At 42.1% G+C, this 24,374-nt stretch overlaps 1 protein-coding gene across 5 annotated transcripts in view; it reads right to left on the bottom strand.

The window, feature by feature from the left end:
- Positions 1-24,374, bottom strand: part of TBC1D5 (TBC1 domain family member 5) — an 811,132-nt gene that overhangs the window by 763,683 nt on the left and 23,075 nt on the right. For 2 of the 5 annotated variants that reach the window (XM_069729960.1, XM_069729962.1), the window contains exon 2: positions 13,958-13,986. The exons of the other annotated variants lie outside the window; for them this stretch is intronic. The gene's annotated coding sequence lies outside the window, so the exon portion shown is untranslated. The remainder of the gene's footprint in view (positions 1-13,957; positions 13,987-24,374) is intronic. 5 annotated transcript variants of the gene reach the window in all.

The raw sequence follows: 24,374 nt of genomic DNA on the forward strand, positions 1-24,374 counted from the left end.
GACAAGCAGCTGGCGAGACCAATCAGCGACGCGGGATTTCCGTTACGGAAGTTGCAGACAGAAAGACGGAAGTACCCCTTAGACAATTATATATATATATATAGAAGGGAATCCGTTAGTAGGGTATGCTGTCTACATGGGCAACAGGTCATAGAAAACTGAATAAAGTGATACATTAATATCTGCGATCCGATGTCTTATTCCAGAGAAATCCATGTTTTTCTTATATGTAAATGAGATGTTAAGATCTATGGGCTGGACATAGATCTCCCTGAGAATCTGCCTCTATAGAAATCATTTAAAATTAACCCCTTCATGACCCAGCCTATTTTGACCTTAAAGACCTTGCCGTTTTTTACAATTCTGACCAGTGTCCCTTTATGAGGTAATAACTCAGGAACGCTTCAATGGATCCTAGCGGTTCTGAGACTGTTTTTTCGTGACATATTGGGCTTCATGTTAGTGGTAAATTTAGGTCAATAAATTCTGTCTTTATTTGTGATAAAAACGGAAATTTGGCGAAAATTTTGAAAATTTTGCAATTTTCACATTTTGAATTTTTATTCTGTTAAACCAGAGCGTTTTGTGACACAAAATAGTTAATAAATAACATTTCCCACATGTATACTTTACATCAGCACAATTTTGGAAACAAAATTTTTTTTTGCTAGGAAGTTATAAGGGTTAAAATTTGACCAGCGATTTCTCATTTTTACAACGAAACTTACAAAACCATTTTTTTGAGGGACCACCTCACATTTGAAGTCAGTTTGAGGGGTATATATGGCTGAAAATACCCAAAAGTGACACCATTCTAAAAACTGCACCCCTCAAGGTGCACAAAACCACATTCAAGAAGTTTATTAACCCTTCAGGTGCTTCACAGCAGCAGAAGCAACATGGAAGGAAAAAATGAACATTTAACTTTTTAGTCACAAAAATGATTTTTCAGCAACAATTTTTTTATTTTCCCAATGATAAAAGGAGAAACTGAACAACGAAAGTTGTTGTCCAATTTGTCCTGAGTACGCTGATACCGCATATGTGGGGGTAAACCACTGTTTGGGCGCACGGCAGGGCTTCGAAGGGAAGGAGCGCCATTTGACTTTTTGAATGAAAAATTGGCTGCACTCTTTAGCGGACACCATGTCACGTTTGGAGAGACCCTGTGTGCCTAAACATTGGAGATCCCCCACAAGTGACCCCATTTTGGAAACTACACGCCCCAAGGAACTTATCTAGATGCATAGTGAGCCCTTTAAACCCCCAGGTGCTTCACAAATTGATCCGTAAAAATGAAAAAGTACTTTTTTTTCACAAAAAAATTATTTTAGCCTCAATTTTTTCATTTTCACATGGACAACAGGATAAAATGGATCCTAAAATTTGTTGGGCAATGTCTCCTGAGTACACCGATACCTCACATGTGGGGGTAAACTACTGTTTGGGCACATGGTAAGGCTCGGAAGGGAAGGAGCGCCATTTGACTTTTTGAATGAAAAATTATCTCCATCGTTAGCGGACACCATGTCACGTTTGGAGAGCCCCTGTATGCCTAAACATTGGAGATCCCCCACAAATGACCCCATTTTGGAAACTAGACCCCCAAAGGAACTAATCTAGATGTGTGGTGAGCACTTTGAACCCTCAAGTGCTTCACAGAAGTTTATAACGCAGAGCCGTGAAAATAATAAATACGTTTTCTTTCCTCAAAAATAATATTTTAGCCCAGAATTTTTTATTTTCCCAAGGGTTACAGGAGAAATTGGACCACAAAAGTTGTTGTCCAGTTTCTCCTGAGTACGCTGATACCCCATGTGTGGGGGTAAACCACTGTTTGGGCACACGTCGGGGCTCAGAAGGGAAGTAGTGACTTTTGAAATGCAGACTTTGATGGAATGGTCTGCGGACGTCTTGTTGCGTTTGCAGAGCCCCTGGTGTGCCTAAACAGTAGAAACCCCCCACAAGTGACCCCATTTTGGAAACTAGACCCCCCAAGGAACTTATCTAGATATGTGGTGAGCACTTTGAACCCCCAAGTGCTTCACAGACGTTTACAACGCAGAGCCGTGAAAATAAAAAATCATTTTTCTTTCCTCAAAAATGATGTTTTAGCAAGCAATGTTTTATTTTCTCAAGGGTAACAGGAGAAATTGGACCCCAATAATTGTTGCGCAGTTTGTCCTGAGTATGCTTGGTACCCCATATGTGGGGGTAAACCACTGTTTGGGCGCACGTCGGGACTCGGAAGTGAGGGAGCACCATTTGACCTTTTGAATACAAGATTGGCTGGAATCAATGGTGGCGCCATGTTGCGTTTGGAGACCCCCTGATGTGCCTAAACAGTGGAAACCCCTCAATTCTAACGCCAACACACCCCTAACCCTTATCCCAACTGTAGCCGTAACCCTAATCACAACCCTAACCCCAACACACCCCTAACCACAACCCTAACCCCAACACACCCCTAACCCTAACCACAACCCTAATTCCAACCCTAACCCTAAGGCTATGTGCCAACGTTGCGGATTCGTATGAGATTTTTCAGCACCATTTTTGAAAAATCCGCGGGTAAAAGGCACTGCGTTTTACCTGCGGATTTACCGCGGATTGCCAGTGTTTTTTGTGCGGATTTCACCTGCGGATTCCTATTGAGGAACAGATGTAAAACGCTGCGGAATCCGCACAAAGAATTGACATGCTGCGGAAAATACAACGCAGCGTTTCCGCGTGGTATTTTCCGCACCATGGGCACAGCGGATTTGGTTTTCCATATGTTTACATGGTACTGTAAACCTGATGGAACACTGCTGCGGATCCGCAGCCAAATCCGCACCGTGTGCACATAGCCTAATTCTAAAGGTATGTGCACACGCTGCGGAAAACGCTGCGGATCCGCAGCAGTTTCCCATGAGTTTACAGTTCAATGTAAACCTATGGGAAACAAAAATCGCTGTACACATGCTGCAGAAAAACTGCACGGAAACGCAGCGGTTTACATTCCGCAGCATGTCACTTCTTTCTGCGGATTCCGCAGCGGTTTTACAACTGCTCCAATAGAAAATCGCAGTTGTAAAACCGCAGTGAAATGCGCAGAAAAACCGCGGTAAATCTGCGATAAATCCGCAGCGGTTTAGCACTACGGATTTATGAAATCCGCTGCGGAAAAATCCGCAGAGGACCAGAATACGTGTGCACATTCCTAACCCTACCCCTAACCCTACCCCTACCCCTACCCCTAACCCTAGTTCTTACCCCAACATTAGTGGAACAAAAAAAAAAAAATTCTTTATTTTTTTTTATTGTCCCTACCTATAGGGGTGACAAAGGGGGGGGGTCATTTACTATTTTTTTTTATTTTGATCACTGAGATATAACCTATCTCAGTGATCAAAACTCACTTTGGAACGAATCTGCCGGCCGGCAGATTCGGCGGGCGCACTGCACATGCGCCCGCCATTTTGGAAGATGGCGGCGCCCAGCAAAGAAGACGGACGGACCCCGGGAGGCTAGGTAAGTATAAGGGGGGGAGATCAGGGCATGGGGGGGGCGTCGGAGCACGGGGGGGTGGATCGGAACACGGGGGGGTGGATTGGAGCACAGGGGGGTGGATCGGAGCACGGGGTGAGGGATCGCTGTGCGGGGGGGGATCGCTGTGCGGGGGGGTGTGATCGGAGTGCGGGGGGGTTTGATTGGAGCACGGGGGGTGTGATTGGAGCACGGGGGAGCGGACAGGAGGACGGGGGAGCGGAGCACAGGACGGAGGGGAGCGGACCACAGATCGGAGGGCTGGGGGGACGATCGGTGGGGTGGGGTGGGTGCACCTAAGTGTTTCCAGCCATGGCCGATGATATTGCAGCATCGGCCATGGCTGGATTGTAATATTTAACCAGTTTTTTAGGTGAAATATTACAAATCGCTTTGATTGGCAGTTTCACTTTCAACAGCCAATCAGAGCGATCGTTGCCACGGGGGGGTGAAGCCACCCCCCCTGGGCTAAACTACCACTCCCCCTGTCCCTGCAGGCCGGGTGAAATGGGAGTTAACCCTTTCACCCGATCTGCAGGGACGCGATCTTTCTGTGACACAGCATATGCGTCACAGGTCGGATTGGCACCGACTTTCATGACGCATACGCTGTGTCACAGGTCGGGAAGGGGTTAAAGGGGGCGATACCAGTGTGAGACATGTAGATCAGGAGAGCAGACCGTCAGTCATTACATGTCACATATTGGTAATGCCCCCTTATATATAAAATAAGCTCTGGAGGCAGATTCTCAGGGAGATCTATGCCCGGCCCATAGATCTTAACAGCTCATTTACATATTAAGACAAATGTGGATTTCTCTGCTATAAGACACTGGATCGCAGATATCAAGATAACATTTTACTTAACTTCAAAGCATCATTCAGCCGGCAGTTGTCAAAGGTTTATGGCTAGCTTTAGAATTAGACAAGAGGCGGCACAAATTTTCACAGCGGTGTCGTTTGATAAATTTAGCACATCCTTAGACACTTCTATTTCTAGTCCACCTACGTCACTCTCCTGTAAGGAGAGCAGATGGCTAGTCCGTGCACTGCGATGCGATCCTCGGGCATACAGCAGTCTGACTGAATCAGTGATGCCAGTGCAGAGGGGTGGGACGGATTATGGGTGGGATTATGGGCGGTGGAATGGGTAAATATCCATTGAAATTCACATGTGCTCGATTTGCCGTCACGATACAATAAGTTTATCCGGGCCACTAATAGAAATAAAAGTTACATATCCTGAAAGTGCTGCCCCAGCCCTATTGCAGGATACTATTAGGACACTACATAACAAAGACCTCACAGATTCCTTTTAAATCACAGATAATCACCAATAAATAAACCAGGTCTAGAAAGGTTCCAGTATTGCTTATTCATTGACAGGATAACGTCACACGCACCAGAAGAGGAGACTTGCCTGCTTTGGAGTAAATCTCATGCCCAACACGTACAGAGTTATCACATATGCTCTGGTTATCCTCGGAGAGGCAATCCATTTCCTTACCCATTTAGGATGTAGTTATTTTCAGACTTTTTGTGTTTTCTTTTTTCTTATTATTATTACTACCGTGTTTCTATAATCATGTTTATTTTTTGTTTTGTGGGGAGCAAAATGGGAAAAAACCCTGAAGCTTTGCCATTTTTTTCTGCAGTAGAGGATAGATTTTCGAGGGTCAGCCTTGGCACCTCACTGCCAGTGAAAGGAAATCTTATCACATCAGCACACAAGATTTTGGAAAATTGTACACTTCCAACTTCTTGATGCGGGAACAGTTTGGGGAAGGCTCTTTTTGGTCCACAAGTGCACAAAGCAACGGCCCATAAAGGCATGGTTGGGCGAGTTTAGTGTGGAAAAATGTGTGTGTCCTGATCAGAGTCCTGAGCAGAGTCCTGACCTCTACCCCATCCAAGAGATTGGGGATGAACTAGAACAGAGATTGTGTGTCAGGTCCTTTAACCGAACATAACATTACACCAATGCTCTTCTGGAGAATGAGCAAAAATTCCCATAGACGCCTCCAATATCTTGTAGAAATCCTTAGCAGAAGAGTGGGAGTGATTGTAGCTGGAAAGGGAGCACCAACTCGATAGTATTTCAAAATAATTTAGAACTGGATGTCATAATAGCTTCTGTAGGTGTAATGTTGAGCTGTCCCAATAAGGTACCTTCACACATAACGATATTGTTAACGATATCGTTGCTTTTTGTGACGTAGCAACGATATCGTTAATAAAATCGTTATGTGTGACAGCGACCAACGATCAGGCCCCTGCTGGGAGATCGTTGGTCGCTGAATAAAGTCCAGAACTTTATTTCGTCGCTGGATCTCCCGTGGACATCGCTGGATCGGCGTGTGTGACACCGATCCAGCGATGTCTTCACTGGTAACCAGGGTAAACATCGGGTTACTAAGCGCAGGGCCGCGCTTAGTAACCCGATGTTTACCCTGGCTACCTTCCTAAAAGTAAAAAAAACAAACACTACATACTTACCTACCGCTGTCTGTCCCCGGCGCTGTGCTCTGCACTCCTCCTGTACTGGCTGTGAGCGTCGGTCAGCCGGAAAGCAGAGCGGTGATGTCACCGGTTTGCTTTCCGGCCGCTGTGCTCACACAGACAGTACAGGAGGAGTGCAGAGCACAGCGCTGGAGGACAGACAGCGGTAGGTAAGTATGTACTGTTTGTTTTTTTTACTTTTAGGAAGGTAACCAGGGTAAACATCGGGTTACTAAGCGCGGCCCTGCGCTTAGTTACCCGATGTTTACCCAGGTTACCGGCATCGTTGGTCGCTGGAGAGCGGTCTGTGTGACAGCTCTCCAGCGACCAAACAGCGACGCTGCAGCGATCCGGATCGTTGTCGGTATCGCTGCAGCGTCGCTTAATGTGAAGGGGCCTATACTTTACTTCATACATTATAGCTGTCAATCAATGATTAGGATAGCTCCTAACACTGCTAATCCAAAAATCAGCAAAGATAACATACGATCACCCCAATGACAATACTTGATGGACAGTTGCCTCTACCTATCACAGAACATGCCCCAAAACTCAATCATAGAAGTCTATTTCTCATTTATTAGGGATTTATTTGAAGAAAAAAAAAAAAAGACGTGATTATACTGCATATTTTGTGGATTTGATCTCATATTTAACCCTTGTCCATTATTAAGCATTGCATAGAGTCCTGATTTAGAACCCGCATCGAATTACCGCAGCAAATCCAGAATGTGTGAGTGGACCCTTAACGAGCATATCTGAAACTTAAATTGATGTCACTGTCCACATTCACTGTCATCTCTTTCTTGTAAAGTTAGCAAGAATATTAAATTATTACAGCTAGGCCAAATATGTTACTTCAGTTGCCTTACTGTACAACATATGTCACAATTAGAAAAATACGGAGCACATGCTGTGCTATTTATAAAGGATCTTTCCTTTTTAAAAACATGTTTACAAGCAGATAGAAATTTGGGATTCAAAATCAAAATGTAAAGAACAGATATCAAAACACAGAAGCTTTGTTACTGCCTAAATTTACACCTACATACATAAATATACATAGATACAGTATATAAGTATATACAGTACAGACCAAAAGTTTGGACACACCTTCTCATTTAAAGATTTTTCTGTATTTTCATGACTATGAAAATTGTACATTCACACTGAAGGCATCAAAACTATGAATTAACACATGTGGGATTATATACTTAACAAAAAAGTGTGAAACAACTGAAAATATGTCTTATATTCTAGGCTCTTCAAAGTAGCCACCTTTTGCTTTGATGACTGCTTTGCACACTCTTGCCATTCTCTTGATGAGCTTCAAGAGGTAGTCTTCGGGAATGGTTTTCACTTCACAGGTGTGCCCTGTCAGATTTAATAAGTGGGATTTCTTGCCTTATAAATGGGGTTGGGACCATCAGTTGTGTTGAGCAGAACACTGGTGGATACACAGCTGATAGTCCTACTGAATAGACTGTTAGAATTTGTATTATGGCAAGAAAAAAGCAGCTAAGTAAAGAAAAACGAGTGGCCATCATTACTTTAAGAAATGAAGGTCAGTCAGTCCAAAAAATTGGGAAAAATTTGAAAGTGTCCCCAAGTGCAGTGGCAAAAAACCCATCAAGCGCTACAAAGAACCTGGCTCACATGAGGACCGCCCCAGGAAAGGAAGACCAAGAGTCACCTCTGCTTCTGAGGATAAGTTTATCCGAGTTACCAGCCTCAGAAATCGCAGGTTAACAGTAGCTCAGATTAGAGACCAGGTCAATGCCACACAGAGTCCTAGCAGCAGACACATCTCTACAACAACTGTTAAGAGGAGTCTTTGTGCAGCAGGCCTTCATGGTAAAATAGCTGCTAGGAAACCACTGCTAAGGACAGGCAACAAGCAGAAGAGACTTGTTTGGGCTAAATAACACAAGGAATGGACATTAGACCAGTGGAAGTCTGTGCTTTGGTCTGATGAGTCCAAATTTGGAGGAGGAGGTGTGATGTTGTGGGGGTGCTTTGCTGGTGACACTGTTGGGACTTTATTCAAAATTGAAGACATACTGAACCAGCATGGCTACCACAGCATCTTGCAGCGGCATGCTATTCCATCCGGTTTGCGTTTAGTTGGACCATCATCAAGAGAATGCCAAGAGTGTGCAAAGCAGTCATCAAAGCAAAAGGTGGCTTCTTTGAAGAACCTAGAATATAAGACATAATTTCAGTTGTTTCACACTTTTTTGTTAAGTATATAATTCCACATGTGTTAATTCATAGTTTTGATGCCTTCAGTGTGAATTTACAGTTTTCATAGTCATGAAAATACATAAAAATCTTTAAATGAGAAGGTGTGTCCAAACCTTTGGTCTGTACTGTATATATACACACATACATACTGCTCAAAGTAATAAAATGAATACTTGAACACAATGTAACCCCAAGTCAAATCACATTTCTGTGAAATAAACCTATCCTTTTATGAAGCAACACCGATCAATTTCTACTGCAGTTCAAATGGAACAGATGGCAAAATGTATAGGCAAAGAGACGACCCTTATAAAAGGAGTGATTCTGCATTGAGTGACAACAGACCAATTCTCTATTCTCATCATTTTTGGCTGTTTTGGTCATTGTTTTATATTTTGTCATAGCTCTCACCTTTAGAGGTACTATACAGTACCATGAAGCGGTGTCTACAACCCACAGAAGTTGCTCAGGTAGTGCAGCTCATCCAGGATGGCACATCAATGCAAGCTGTGGCAAGAAGGGTAGCTGTGTCTGTCAGCACAGTGCCCAGAGCATGGAGCAGATACTGTACCAGGAGACAGGCCGGTACATCAAGAGATGTGGAGGGGGCATAGGAGGACAACAGCCTAGCAGCAGGCCAGCTTCCTCTTCCTTTGTTCAAGGAGGAACAGGAGGAGCAGTGCCATGGCACTGCAAAATAACCTCCAGCAGTAAACTAAAATCCACATGTCTGCTCAAACTGTCAGAAACAGACTCCATGAGAGTGGTTTGAGGACCCGACGTCCACAAGTGGGTGTTGTGCTTAGAGCCCAATACCATGCAGGGCGATTGGCATTTGCCAGAGAACATCAAGAATGGTACATTCGTCATTGATGCCCTGTGAGTCTGGAGACGCCATGGAGAATGTTCTACTGCCTAAACATCCTACAGAATGACCAGTTTGACCATGCGTCAGTAAAGGTGTGGGGAGGCATTTCTTGGAGGGCCACACAGCCCGCAATGTGCTAGCCAAAGGTACTCTGACAGCCATTAGGTACCGGAATGAGATCCTCAGACCTATTGTAAGACCATACGAACATGCAGTGGGCTCTGGTTTCCTTCTGATGCATGACAATGCTAGGTCTTATGTGGCTGGAGTGTATCAGCAATTCCTGCATGATGAAGGCATTGATACTATGGACTGCTCTGCCTGTTCCCCAAACCTGAATCCAATCGACCACATCAGGGAGATCATGCTTTGTTCCGTTCAATGTCACATTGCACCACAGCCTGCCCAGCAGTTGACTGATGCTTTAATCCAGGTCTGGGAGGAAATCATCAGGAGAACATCTGCCACCTCATCAGGACCACGTCTAGGTGTTATAGGGAGGTCATACAGGCACGTGGAGGCCACACACACTACTGAGCATCATTTCCTTGCCTTAAGTCATTTCCACTGAAGTTGGATAAGCCTGTGATTTGATTTTCCACATTGATTTTGAGTATCATTCCAAATCCAGACCCGCATCAGATAATAATTTTAACTTACATTGATCATTTTTATTTTTTATTGTTCTTAATGCATTCCACATTGTGTTCCCTTTATTCCAGTGTTTCTCAACTCCAGTCCTCAAAACCCCACAACAGGTCATGTTTTCAGGATTTCCTTAGTATTGCATAGGCGATGGAATTAATGCTTGAGCAGGTGATGAAATTATCACCTGTGCAATACTAAGGAAATCCTGAAAACATGACTTGTTGTGTGGTCTTGAGGACTGGACTTAAGAAACACTGCTTTATACTGAGCAGTATAGATATAAAAAAAATGGGGCTTACAGGCCTAATAACAGCAGCTGGGTTAGCTCAGCAGAGTGGAGTTGTGCTGCAGTTGAAGAGAGGTATTTAGTTTGGTGAATGTGTTTAATACTACTTGGGCTAATTCTGCCTGGAATGACGAGACTGGTGGGCTGCTACATTTACTTTGTTCATTGCACCTGAAGAAAGGACTATTTACGTGCCACGATATATAAATAGACCCCACGTTGAGGAGGGGACGGAGGTCGGTAGGTGGATGGCATGACACACAATGGGATGGTAAAGGGGTGAGGAAGGCCCTACCAATAGGGAAATGAGGAATGGTCACCTCCTGCTCAAACCTGAGCCTGACCCTGCACTTCCTTAATGCCCTAAGTGGGTCCTTCACCCCACTGCCATCAGGAATCTCGTCAATCGCTGTCACCTCACACTGCTCTGGCTAGTGCACTGGCCGGCAAGGGAACAGTGAAAAACACGAGACTGATGGGGTAATAACACAACTTAGCTTTACAACTTCCTCTGCTGCAAAGCATAGCACAGCAGAATAAAGCAATAAACCACAGAAACCAGCAAGCTGCTTATTCCAGGCTTGGTCACGGTAGATTGCGCTATCACCGACAGTCAGCTGATACATCAGGTGACCATTTAGAGGATGGTGGGAGTGGTCACCACCCACATCAGCTGACCTAACACAGCAGATTGCCAGTGAGGGAAACTGATATTAACCCCTGCTGGTCCTGAAAGGAAAAAAAGCTTCATTTAAATCAAAGTGGTATCAGAGCTGCCACGAATCCAAAAATAGATTGTGACATTACGTTATTCACTTGCACTGAAAGGAGGCCGTTTTAGCTTTGGAGCCATAAAGTTTATGATGGACAATAAACTTTATACTGTGTTGATAAAAAAAAACCTGTGCCAAAGCGTATCCAAGAGTCTACCAGAGAGCCGAAAACCTACATACATACATACATATATATATATATATATATATATATATATATATATATCTATCTATCTATCTATCTATCACACAGTTTGGCCTACTATGCTTATATTCTTTATCAACTTCAAAGTCCATATGGCCAGTAATAAAATGGTTCCATACATTTTCATAACCAAAGCAGAGCATGAGGATAGCGCTTTGTTTTTTGTCCTTAAAATAAAAATTCTGGACTTCCTGATGTTGAAGCTCTGAGCTTTGCTATTCCTCTGTAATTCCTCCTGGAAGTCATTGCCTAAAATTATGGCTAGATTTTACCATTGTGTAAACTATGTGTCCCTATACACTAAAACTCACCCCTTTAACAAGGGGAATAGAAGCACTTAGATCTCAATTTGGCAATTGAATTCCAGGAGGACAAACAGAGGCATCACAAAATGCAGATTTTTTTCTGAAGAAGCTGCTCAAACAAGTTATTTGATGGTTAATATGAGTAATAACTAATACAGATAAGTAAGGAGAGATTACTTATCCCCTTTAAATGAAACAATGAGATGCTTAAAGGGAGTCCGTCAATAAAATGAGCCCTGAAAGTGCACAGCTGGCATGTCACTGCAATAGTAGTCTCTGGCGCCTTGTGCCTTTCTTTGCCAGTGCTGCCCCCCTCTTCTTGATGGACAGTGGAGAACAAAATGGACGTTATGCAGCTGAGCCTCTGCCTCCAATGTCAATCATGAAGAATAGGGCGGTGCTGGCAGGAGAAGCAGAGGCAAGCTATAGACTGCAAGTGTACTGATACGGCCATGAGTGCACTTGTGAACCTAATTTGCATATCAATAAAAGCCAAATTTCAGGGTAAAGGCACATTGAATGGCACCATATTAGGCATCTTTCATAATGTATACAGTTCCCTTTCCTGCATTACCTCTGCTTGCATGGGGTAGTATTACTGAGATGTTACATTTAAAGCATAACAACATTTTTTAGAATTCTGGAAAATGTTGCTGAGATGTGGACATACAGGGGCTTGCAAAAAAATTCACCCCCTTGGCTTTTTACCTATTTTGTTACATTACAAAAATATTTTAACACAGGTTGTAATCTGATTTGTGTGTGATGCATCAGCACTAAATATTCTAAGTTGGTGAAGTGACTGGAGAAGAATATAGGCATAAATTAAAATTTATGGGCTCAAATAACTTAAAATTGGCATGTTAATATGTATTCACCCCTTTTGCTATGAAGCTGCTTCTAAAAATTTCTGGTGCAAGCAATTACCTTCATAATTCACATGCTTAGCGAAAGGAAGTCTGCCTGTGTTCAATCTAAGTGTCCCATGGTCTGTCAGTATATTCACACCTTTTCTGAAAGGCCACAGAGGCTGCAACACCATTAAGCAAGAGGCACCGCTAACCAAACACTACCATGAAGACCAAGGAGATCTCCAAACAAGTCAGGGACAAAGTTGTTGAAAAGTACAAGTCAGGGTTGGGTTGATAACAATATTCCAATCTCTGATGATCCCCTGGATCACCATCAAATCCAATATCATCAAATAGAAAGAACATGGTACCACAACAAACCTACCAAGAGAGGGCCGCCGACCAAAACTCTCAGCCCGGGCACGAAGGGCATTAATCAGTTAGGCAGTACAGAGATCAAAGGTAATCCTAAAGCAGCTGTCGAGTTCCCAAGCATAGATTGGACTATCGGTCCATATGGTCACAATAAGCCGTACACTCCATAGAGGTGGCCTTTACGGAAGAGTGGGTAGAATAAAGCCTTTACTTACACAGAAAAATTGTAAGGCTCATTTTGAGTTTGCCAAAAGACATGTGGGGAACTTCCAAAATGTATGGAGGAAGGTGCTGTGCTCAGATGAGACCAAAATTTAACTTTTTGGCCACCAAGGTAAGCGCTAAGTCTGGCGTCAAACAAACTTAGTTCACTACCTCAAGAACACCATCCCCACATTGAAATATGGTGGAGGCAGCATCATGAGTGGTTTAAGGGGAAACATGTAAATGTTTTGGATCGGCCTAGTAAAAGCCAAGCCCTTAGTCCAATTGAGAATGTATGGTCAGACTTGAAGATTGCTGTTCACCAGAAGAAACATCCAACTTGAAGGAGCTGGTACAGTTTTGCCTTGAAAAATGGTCAAAAATCCCAGTGGAAAGCTCCTAGAGACTTATCCAAAGTGACTTGCAGATATAATTACCACAAAAGGAGGCTCTACAAAGCACTGACTTTAGGGGGGAGAATAGTTGTACACACTGAAGTTTTCAGTTATTTTGTCCCATTTGTTACTTGCTTCACAAAAAAAAAGAAAAGCAAATGTTCACAGTTGCAGGCATGTTCTTTATATAAACTGATGCAAACCCTCAAACAAAAACAGTGAAATTCCAGGCTGTGAGGTAGCAAAACGGCATAAAAGATAATACAGAACAGGAAAAAATTCATGATTACGTGTAGGAAAGTAATGGGCAACCAACAAAATCAACAGTCATGACATGCATGCTGATAATTGGGTGTAATTGACTCATTAATGAAAGGGGGTATTTTAATTACTGGCAGTGCGTAGTTCAATTACTGAGGTAATTCATTCTGTGAAGAAAAAGGTGTCAATTATTGCCCTTATTTAAAGGAGGGCAGCAAAGGTTGTACCTGCTGGTTTTAGCCCTTAATCAGGGAGTAAAATGGGTGGTTCCAGACACTGTACTGAAGGAAAAAGAACTTTGATCATGAAATTGACTGGAGAGGGGAAAACATATAAAGAACTGCAGAAAATAATTGCTGCTCAGATAAAAAGATCTCCAATGCTTTAAAATGGCAAACAAAACCCGAAACACGTGGTAGGAAAATAATCGCTACCATCCGCATAGATCATAGAATCAAAAGAATGGCAAAGAAGAATCCATTGATCAGCTTGAGGGAGATCAAATAGGATCTTACCTGTGAGTCCTGCAACCACCAGAAGACACCTACGTGAAAAAAAAGACATGTTGAAAAGAAAAGGTTACAGTTTTCCAAAGAACACAATGACTGAGCTAAAAAGAAGTGGCACAAAATGGCCAGATGAGAGCAAGATGGTTCCTATTGGGTCTAAAAGCAGCAGACATGGAGGTGCATCCATAATAATTTATCATACTATGGAGCTGGGCCCATTTATCGCACATGAGGCACCATGGACCAGTTTGAATAGATCAGAATACTTAGAAGAGGTCATGTTGAGTTATTCTGAAGAAGAAATGCCCTTGAAATGGGTGTTTTGGCAGGACGACGACTCCAAACACCCCCAGCAAGCGGGCAACATCCTGGTTCCAGACCAATAACATTGATGTTATGAAGTGGCCGCCCAATCCCCAGACCTCAATCCGATTAAGAATTTATGGAGTGACATCAAAAATGCTGCTTTTTTATACAAAACCTAAAAATGCAAAAGAACGGTGGAATGTAGTCCAGTCAGTATGGGATGGAAGACCTGTTCGCAGGGGTCAGATGTTAGCTAACTCCATGTCACACAGATGTAAAGCAGTGATCAGAAATAAAGATTATACAACTAAATATTAGTTCAGTGATTAACAGAAAAGAGAAGTCTGGAAAAAAATGTCAGTTTATACTATAAATGCAGACACTGCTATTTTTTTGAGCAGCCTATTATTCCTTTTTTTTTATTTTCAGTTGACAAATTGATGTTTTGTTCATGTTTTCATTTAGAATGGAGTGTGCAGCGCTCCCAGTGCCTTTGTGTATATGGAAATAAATGGTATTATGAGATTGAGCTTTTTATCAGTGGTTTTATATTTTGCACGTTGCTGTACCACTCCAAGCTCCCTCTTATTTAGTTCCTCCCAGTCTTTGTGCAGCAAATATCTAATCTCCTTTTTCTCACTGCAAATTTTAGTCATCTGTATTCTTCAACCATTTTATCATTGTAGAGTAAGAAATCCCCTTTATATGCACTGAGCTCACAATCAGCCTGTGATAGACTTGGGCTGGGGGAGGGAGAGAGCAGCAGCCTGAGCCAATCAGGAGGCAGGAGGCGTGTCTAAGACTACCAGCACCCCTGTGGGCATTGTAGGTAAACTGTAGTCACCATGTGATGTAAATGTGCTAAAAAGCCGCCAGGCAAGTACTGAGGAAAATAACTCACATGTTAACAGAACCTAATGACACATCCTGAGCTCACAACCGGACAACACTTTAAATATGACCTAAATTATTTTTCACTGTCTAGACTTCTAATATAGCTTCATTTCACATCGATGAAGGTGTGAATACTATTACTACATAGCGATGGACACAGAGATATAACAGAATTCCACAACACCCCTGCTGTTAGAAGAAATAAACATGACATGACTATGGGGTGTTAATGAAATGATCTTTTCACATGTACATATGACATGGAACATCTAAAGTTCAGACCCAATTAGGCTGTTAGAAAAAAATGATGCTAAAAACCATGGGGCAAGACTGGATTAGAAATTAGGATCCACCCCCACAGTCCAATAACTTTGTTCCGTTGAGCTATTAATGCATATTCATCACCCATAATATTATACAGAACTATTATACTGAAAAGCAACAAATGGGTAAAGTTCTCCAGCAAACACTTAAAGGGATTGTCCACTCACTAGACAAGCCCTTCTTAAGTGCTCAAGTCCTGTGACGAAAGGAAGAAAATCTTACACTTGCAAATGTTGTCAATGTTGTGTCATGTGTGCATGGCAGCTAATTAGTAGTCACTGATCGGCTGCAGCTCATCATTACTCCATCAGATTGGACGTCCAGACAAAATAATGAAGTCTGCAACCAATCAACGGCCACCGATTGGCTGCAGCATTCACGTGACATAATGTCACGCTGTGCTGAGAGATACGGCACGATGCGGGAGGGGAGTATAAATGTTTCTAAGACATTTAAGAAAACATAAAAGCTCTAGCACTTTTGCTGAACTTGACGAGCGACCGTTACGCCCCAGCTCTGCCTATTTTAGCAGAATTGCTTCAAATTGGTGTGAATGCGCCAAAAAGTCGCAAGAATCCTGTATCCTAGTGTAAAAGCTTGGCCGACTCGCCTCCTCTGTGCTTGGAGAGTGCTTCAAGGGTAACTTTACTAAAACCTCTAACTTCTAGACTCTTAGAGAGCATTCGTACCCCTTCATTCTAATAAATAGTGGGGACCTTGGCATCAAGACTTGCATCCATCGAATTATCTATGACATTTCATACGTTTTCTGACATTATAATGAAGCTTCATCTTCTGAATTGCATCATTTTAAAATTCCCAACCTGTGCCCACGGGCGTCGCCGCAAAATAGATGAGTAAGGTAGTTTATGGAAGCCTGCCCCCTGCTAACGCGGAGATCATACGGTCAGTCGTGAAGTCAAAAAAGCAAAAAACTATGCAATTCCAACATAAACATAAGACGGAATTGACAATTTTACCAGCAATGTGCAGTGGCAGTGTTGTTTAAAGGTCTCAAAAATAATAATAAAGAAACATTTCTTACGTGTTTGTGCAGGATTCTCATAAGCTACCAAAAATCATCAAACTGTCTTCCTAAAGATAAAATCTATATCTGTATATCTATCTATATATATATATATACAGTGGGGCAAAAAAGTATTTAGTCAGTCAGCAATAGTGCTAGTTCCACCACTTAAAAAGATGAGAGGCGTCTGTAATTTACATCATAGGTAGACCTCAACTATGGGAGACAAACTGAGAAAAAAAAATCCAGAAAATCACATTGTCTGTTTTTTTAACATTTTATTTGCATATTATGGTGGAAAATAAGTATTTGGTCAGAAACAAACAATCAAGATTTCTGGCTCTCACAGACCTGTAACTTCTTCTTTAAGAGTCTCCTCTTTCCTCCACTCATTACCTGTAGTAATGGCACCTGTTTAAACTTGTTATCAGTATAAAAAGACACCTGTGCACACCCTCAAACAGTCTGACTCCAAACTCCACTATGGTGAAGACCAAAGAGCTGTCAAAGGACACCAGAAACAAAATTGTAGCCCTGCACCAGGCTGGGAAGACTGAATCTGCAATAGACAACCAGCTTGGAGTGAAGAAATCAACAGTGGGAGCAATAATTAGAAAATGGAAGACATACAAGACCACTGATAATCTCCCTCGATCTGGGGCTCCACACAAAATCCCACCCCGTGGGGTCAGAATGATCACAAGAACGGTGAGCAAAAATCCCAGAACCACGCGGGGGGACCTAGTGAATGAACTGCAGAGAGCTGGGACCAATGTAACAAGGCCTACCATAAGTAACACACTACGCCACCATGGACTCAGATCCTGCAGTGCCAGACGTGTCCCACTGTTTAAGCCAGTACATGTCCGGGCCCGTCTGAAGTTTGCTAGAGAGCATTTGGATGATCCAGAGGAGTTTTGGGAGAATGTCCTATGGTCTGATGAAACCAAACTGGAACTGTTTGGTAGAAACACAACTTGTCGTGTTTGGAGGAAAAAGAATACTGAGTTGCATCCATCAAACACCATACCTACTGTAAAGCATGGTGGTGGAAACATCATGCTTTGGGGCTGCTTCTCTGCAAAGGGGCCAGGACGACTGATCCGGGTACATGAAAGAATGAATGGGGCCATGTATCGTGAGATTTTGAGTGCAAACCTCCTTCCATCAGCAAAAGCATTGAAGATGTAACGTGGCTGGGTCTTTCAACATGACAATGATCCAAAGCACACCGCCAGGGCAACGAAGGAGTGGCTTCGTAAGAAGCATTTCAAGGTCCTGGAGTGGCCTAGCCAGTCTCCAGATCTCAACCCTATAGAAAACCTTTGGAGGGAGTTGAAAGTCCGTGTTGCCAAGCGAAAAGCCAAAAACATCACTGCTCTAGAGGAGATCTGCATGGAGGAATGGGCCAACATACCAACAACAGTGTGTGGCAACCTTGTGAAGACTTACAGAAAACGTTTGACCTCTGTCATTGCCAACAAAGGATATATTACAAAGTATTGAGATGAAATTTTGTTTCTGACCAAATACTTATTTTCCACCATAATATGCAAATAAAATGTTAAAAAAACAGACAATGTGATTTTCTGGATTTTTTTTCTCAGTTTGTCTCCCATAGTTGAGGTCTACCTATGATGTAAATTACAGACGCCTCTCATCTTTTTAAGTGGTGGAACTTGCACTATTGCTGACTGACTAAATACTTTTTTGCCCCACTGTGTATATATATATATATATATATATATATATATATATATATATATATATATATATATATATATATATATATATATATATATATATATATATTACAGTCCTTTTGGCAGGAAAAAGGTTAAATCTCAATAAGTATAAAAACAAAATCACTAAAAACTAGTTAGTGGCAAGGCAACATCTAAAAGCAATAAACTCAAAATTAAAGGATAAATAATTTAAAGCACATCATGAAAAAGTATTAATAATTCATCAGATAAATAATTTACTAAATAATCAAATAAATAATGAAATACATAAATAAACCAGCAAATAAATAATTCTGCAATATAAAGGAAATTGTGAAGTAGTAAGCAAATGTCGAAGGAAGCATACATTTTTAACTCTGTTTATTCCAGAGTCCAGTAGCCGAAAAAAAAAAAAATAACGCGTTGGCAAGAGCTGCATAAATGTATATCGCGCAGATCTTCGAGGTGCTGGGAGATGCTCTGCGAGGCTAGACAGGCTTTTATGATAGATAGCGGGGTAAGGGAAATGAATTAAGATACAGGAGACTATCACCGTGATATAAGCTGCACCTTAAATAGAAATTGCTTGCAGTAAACACATCATTAGCAGTTTGTAACGTTATACAGTCTTGTTGCCATTTTGAACACTTAAAAATTATTGCCACAGGTGGAGGGGGAATAGCTCCGTCAGTTGTTTGGCAGCGCGTTTCGGTCTCTTTATAGGAAACAGCTCCTGAATGTTGAATGTCTGCTTTCAATTCTTCTCTCTGTTAATAATAATCCTAACAATCAAAATAACAATTGCGAGTTTGTTTCTATTTTTTATTGTCTGCGGTCGAGCTTCTGAAAGTCTTATGGAGAATTTCGGCGACACGCGATAGCAGACTGAGCCCGGCTTTCTGCATTTAATTTGACATACAATCTGTGCAACCTGGCACCAATTCAGATGTAAAGAGAAAACCGGATAAGGACAAAATTAACATGTAACACGTGGTTAGCTTTTAGTTAACAAGTATCACATGCCTCGAGGGAATGAAATAATAATTATAAAGAAAAAAGACGCTTGCTTAGTTATAGGCTTTGTATTTGTTTTGGCTGAGCATCCAAACTTTGGGCAGGATGCCGCACTGTGCCAATGACATGAGGCTAGTAGAGGCGATCCGTCAAGGTCTCTGTGCAGAGTTGGATTTAGCCTCCAGACTAACTAACGCTCTCCACAATAAATTTACTCTTAAATGTCACAAAAACTATTTTTAATTACTACGCTGATTTTACGCTCACATGTACCGTATTTTGCGGTTTATATGCATCGGATTATAGGACGCACCCCAAATTTTGAGAAAAATAGGGAAATTTTTTTTTAATAAAATGGTGGTGCTTCTTACAATCCAGGCATCTTATTGCTTACCGGGGGTGGTAGCTGTGGAAGAGCGTGGTCCCAGGGTCGCTGCTGGTGTTCAGTGGTCCAGGCCGCAGTGGAGCAGTGTCCCAGGATCGCTGCTGGAAGAGGCAAGAGTGGCGCTGCGGGTGTTCGGTGGTGCGGGGACTCCGCCGACATTTTGTGACAGCCCCTGCACTGTTTACTATGCGGTGGACTCCGCGCAAATGGCTGCCAAGGCAGAGGATGTGCAGATGGAGAGCTTGACGCTGAGATCTCATCTCCCGAGATCTTGGTGCCGAAATCTCCATCTGCGGCCATTTTCCTGGAGACATCGTGTAGAGGCAGGCGCGGAAGGAGATCTCGGCTTTCCTATATTTGCGCCTACGCCGAGTGAGAAACTGGACCCCGGAAGAAGAATGGCGGCTGCCATATGCTGCTGCAGGGATATTGCTCGCCGCCGTGCCACCACCGCAGGACCACCACTCACCGCAGGACCACCACCGCACACCGCAGGACCACCGCACCAGCACCGCTACACACCCAGCACCGAGCCCGCAGCATCGGTAAGAACAGTGTTAGATTTATAAGACGCACCCCCATTTTCTCCCTAAATTGGGGGATCATAAAAGTACATCTTATAATCCGAAAAATATGGTATCTACTAGGTGTTCTGACTGCGTCTATATTTCCGAGCCGTATACTGATAAGACCTTCATCACAGGACCGCCTGAACACACGATTACGTAATAAGGGAAATAATTATTAGGAATGTTCCATCTGCATGGTCATGGACTTCCATACACTTTTCCCCCCATCTAGAGTAAAACACCTCTTTCCAGTGACGTTGGGTCTCTCAGGGCTTGTGTGATGTAGTTATGTCAGGTGAGCCCTGCAGCCAATCAGCAACTGCTAAAGAGCCGACCTGTCTCTCAGTCTTCTCCAATAGAAAAACAGATTTTCCATGTGAGGTGTTTTCAATTAGTGGAGACTGATGGACTGATCTGATTACTTGTTCCACCACAGCAGCCATTTTCAGAACAGGACACTGTACAGCCTGTGCAGAAGACTGTACTAACAAGCGCAGGAGACAAACCCGTAACACTAGGAGGAGTACCTGTAACACTTATATTAGTAAGTACCACTAAGTTATGTCCTCAACACATTTATTAAAATAAAGAAAAAGTGGGCAACCCCCTTAAAGAGGCCCTGTCACTCGGGTCACAAGTGGTCAGTTTTTGCTCTGATTTTATTCCATTTGCTCCCGAGTAATCCCTTTTTTTTGTTTGTTTTTTTAAATCCATAATACTGTAAGTAAGGTGCCCACTCCACCCCATCCCCCCCCCCCCCATTTGACTAAACACATGCTGAAATCCTTTTAAAAAGGGACATTTTTTTCAATACTACCTAACCACGCAGCAGATCAGAGGGGGTATGCATCCTGAAAAAGATAGTGATCACCCAAAAAGCTGCAGCGCTTCAAACTGCCTTTACCTTCTACCTAGCGCACACAGAGCACAGACTCGATGAGGCCGTACTCCGCTCCGCCTACAGGCTCAGCCTTTCTATGGAGCCCGTGCACCGCTCTGTGTGTATTCTCAGGCAGGATTGGGGGGCATCTGTCAGATGAGAGCTGCAAATTTCAGAGATGCTATTTTAACGATGTGTGCATGAGTCAAGGCAAACTCCAGGATATGGTAGTTAAATGGAATCTGTAAGCAGGTTTATGCTATGTACTATGTAGGGGTTGAAACACAGATTTCAGTGATGTGTCATTTACTAGGCTGTGTGCGGTTTCCATACAATGAATATTTTATCACCAGGAGGTGATCACTGCCTTGGCTAATTCCCTCGTGCCAAGTGGTCTGAGTTCGCCACCTCCTGTCATAAGCAATGTACTCAGAAAGCTGTGGGTGGCGCTGTGAGAAGGTGTTATGATCAGACCAGGTCTCATGTAGTCTAATCAGTGATTAGCTCCTGGTGATAAAACATTCATTGGATTGAAATAACAGCACACAGCCTACTATGTGACACATCGCTGAAATGTGTCTCAGCGCCTACATAGTACTTTCCTTAGATTACTTTGCAATAACCTGCTGACAGATTCCCCTTAAATTTCTCTTTATGCATCCAAGCATGGAAAAGACAATACAGTGGCATGTTATACAGCAGACAGAAGCACAGACATAAGCTTCATCACTTAAAGGGCTTGCACAATATTTTACACTGACAACTGGCACCCCTGCTGAATGCTGATCAGCTGTTTTTAGCATAGATCATAAGAAAATAACCAAGGAGTAAACCCCCACAGAGGTATGGTGGAGCGCCCAGCACCGTCATTTTCTATTAAAGCATGCATGGTCACTTATCTGGCAGCAACTGGGACAGAGCCAATGCCATTCTCAGGATCAATGTTCATCTGATTGCTCACAACAATCATATAATACGTTGTTCTACAAAGTCCTAAAAATTTACTTCCCAATGACATTGTAAATATATTAAAAAAGATGAAAAATGAATAAAAAAAATTATAGAACACAAAAAGGGGAAAGAAACGACTTGGGAAGAATATATTTACATATTTGAACGAAAAGGGGAGAACCCCATATTGAAATCCCTCTCTAACAAGCCATAAAACTTAGCTTTTATTAATACAGCTGAAACCAGAAGTTTACATGCACTATATAAAGAGACACATATGCATGTTTTTCTCAATATCTGACATGAAATCAGGATAAACCTTTCCCCGTTTAAGGTCAGTTGGGATTACCATAATTATTAATATTTGCCAAATGCCAGAATAGTGAGAGACAGGCATTTTTATTACTCATTGCAAAGTCAAAAGTTGATATACAGTAGCATTACTCTGCCTTTAAACAATTCTGGACTGTCCATTTGATGATGTCATGTGTTTGGAAGCTTCCGATTATGCTTTTTTTTTTGTTGCAACATCTGAGTTAGAGACACACCTGTGGATGTATTTTAATGCACACCTGAAACACACTGCTTCTTTGCAAAGCATCATGGGAAAGTCTCAAGAAATCAGCCAAGATATAAGTAAGAGAATTGTGGACTTGCACAAGTCTGGCTCATCCTTGGGTACAATTTCAAGTTACCTGAAGGCGCCTTGTTCATCTGGACAAACAATTATATGCAAGCACAAACTAGATGGGAATGTCCAGCCATCATACCGCTCAGGAAGGAGATGGGTTCTGTGTCTAGACGTGAAAGTACTTTGGTCCAACATGTGCATATAAACCCAAGGACAAAAAGAAAAACACCTTGAGAGGAGGATGGTGGAAGCTGGTAAGATTGTGCCAATATCCACAGTGAAACGAATACTGTATCAACATGGACTGAAAGACCACTCTGCCAGGAAGAGGCCATTACTCCAAAAGAAACATAAAAAGCCAGATTAATGTTTGCAAGTGCACACAGGAACAAAGACCTAAATTTTTGGAGACCTGTTCTGTGGTCGGATGAAACTAAAATTGAACGTTTTGGACATAATGACCATCGTTACGTTTGGAGGAAAAAGGGAGAAGCTTGGAAGCCTAAGAACACCATCCCAACTGTGAAACACGGTGGTGGCAGCATTATGTTGTGGGGTTTTGCTGCAGGAGGGACTGGTGCACTTCACAAAATAGATGGAATCATGAGAAAAGAAGATTATGTGGCAATACTGAAGCAACATCTCAAGACATCAGCCAGGAAGTTAAAGCTTGGGCAGAAATGGGTCTTCCAAATGGACAATGACCTGAAGCATACTGCCAAAATGGTAACAAAGTGGCATAATGATAAAGTCAATGTTTTGGAGTGACCATCACAAAGCCCTGATCTCAATCCTATTGAAAATTTATGGGCAAAGCTGAAAAGGCCGATGCGAGCAAGGCGACCTACAAACCTGGATCAGTTACACTAGCTTTATCAGGAGGAATGGGCCCAAATTCTGACCAACTATTGTAAGAAGCTTGTGGAAGGATATCCCAAGTCATTCAGTTTAAGGGCAATGGTACCAAATACTAATGAAATGTATGTAAACTTTTGACTTTGCAGTAAGTAATAAAAATGCCTTAAAACATTCTCTCATTATTCTGTTTTATGGCAAAAAATTAATTATTATGGTAATCATAACTGACCTAAACATAAATATAATGCTTTTGTTTCATTCTATTGTCCCATCCCCTGATGACGCCGTTCTTACAGTGAAACATGTTGGGGGTGACGTGACTGTATGCCCTATTGCACCAAATAATACAGGCACCACGGGGAGTCATCATCTGAAAATATAGGTAGTTATCTCAACAACCAACTTACATTAGATTAGGGACATCATTTTATTATACCCCGCATTTATTTTGGATGTATTAATAAAAGCCAAGTTTTATGGCTTTCTAGAGAGGGATTTCAATATGGGGTTCTCCCCTTTTCAATCAGATATGTTAATTTAAAAATTAATATTTCTCTATAACACCATTACTATGGCATGTAGGCCATTTTAGGAATATTTACATTTTCCTTAAAAATAATAATAATAAAAAATAAAAAAAGTCCCACCCCAGTACTCAAAATAATGAAACATTGCAAGATTTTTAATTGTTCAATACTTGCATCATTGCAAAAAGATAATGTGAAAAAAACATCTGCAATAGACATTTAGAGAACAATATCATTTAAAAGAAGACTTCATTTTATTAAAGAATAAAGCTTTATACAATCAATAGGTAATAAAGTATGAATCCAGAGTAATTTACACTCATCAATAGCATC

Source organism: Ranitomeya imitator, chromosome 6 (assembly GCF_032444005.1).
Source record: "Ranitomeya imitator isolate aRanImi1 chromosome 6, aRanImi1.pri, whole genome shotgun sequence".
NCBI classification, from domain to species: domain Eukaryota; kingdom Metazoa; phylum Chordata; class Amphibia; order Anura; family Dendrobatidae; genus Ranitomeya; species Ranitomeya imitator.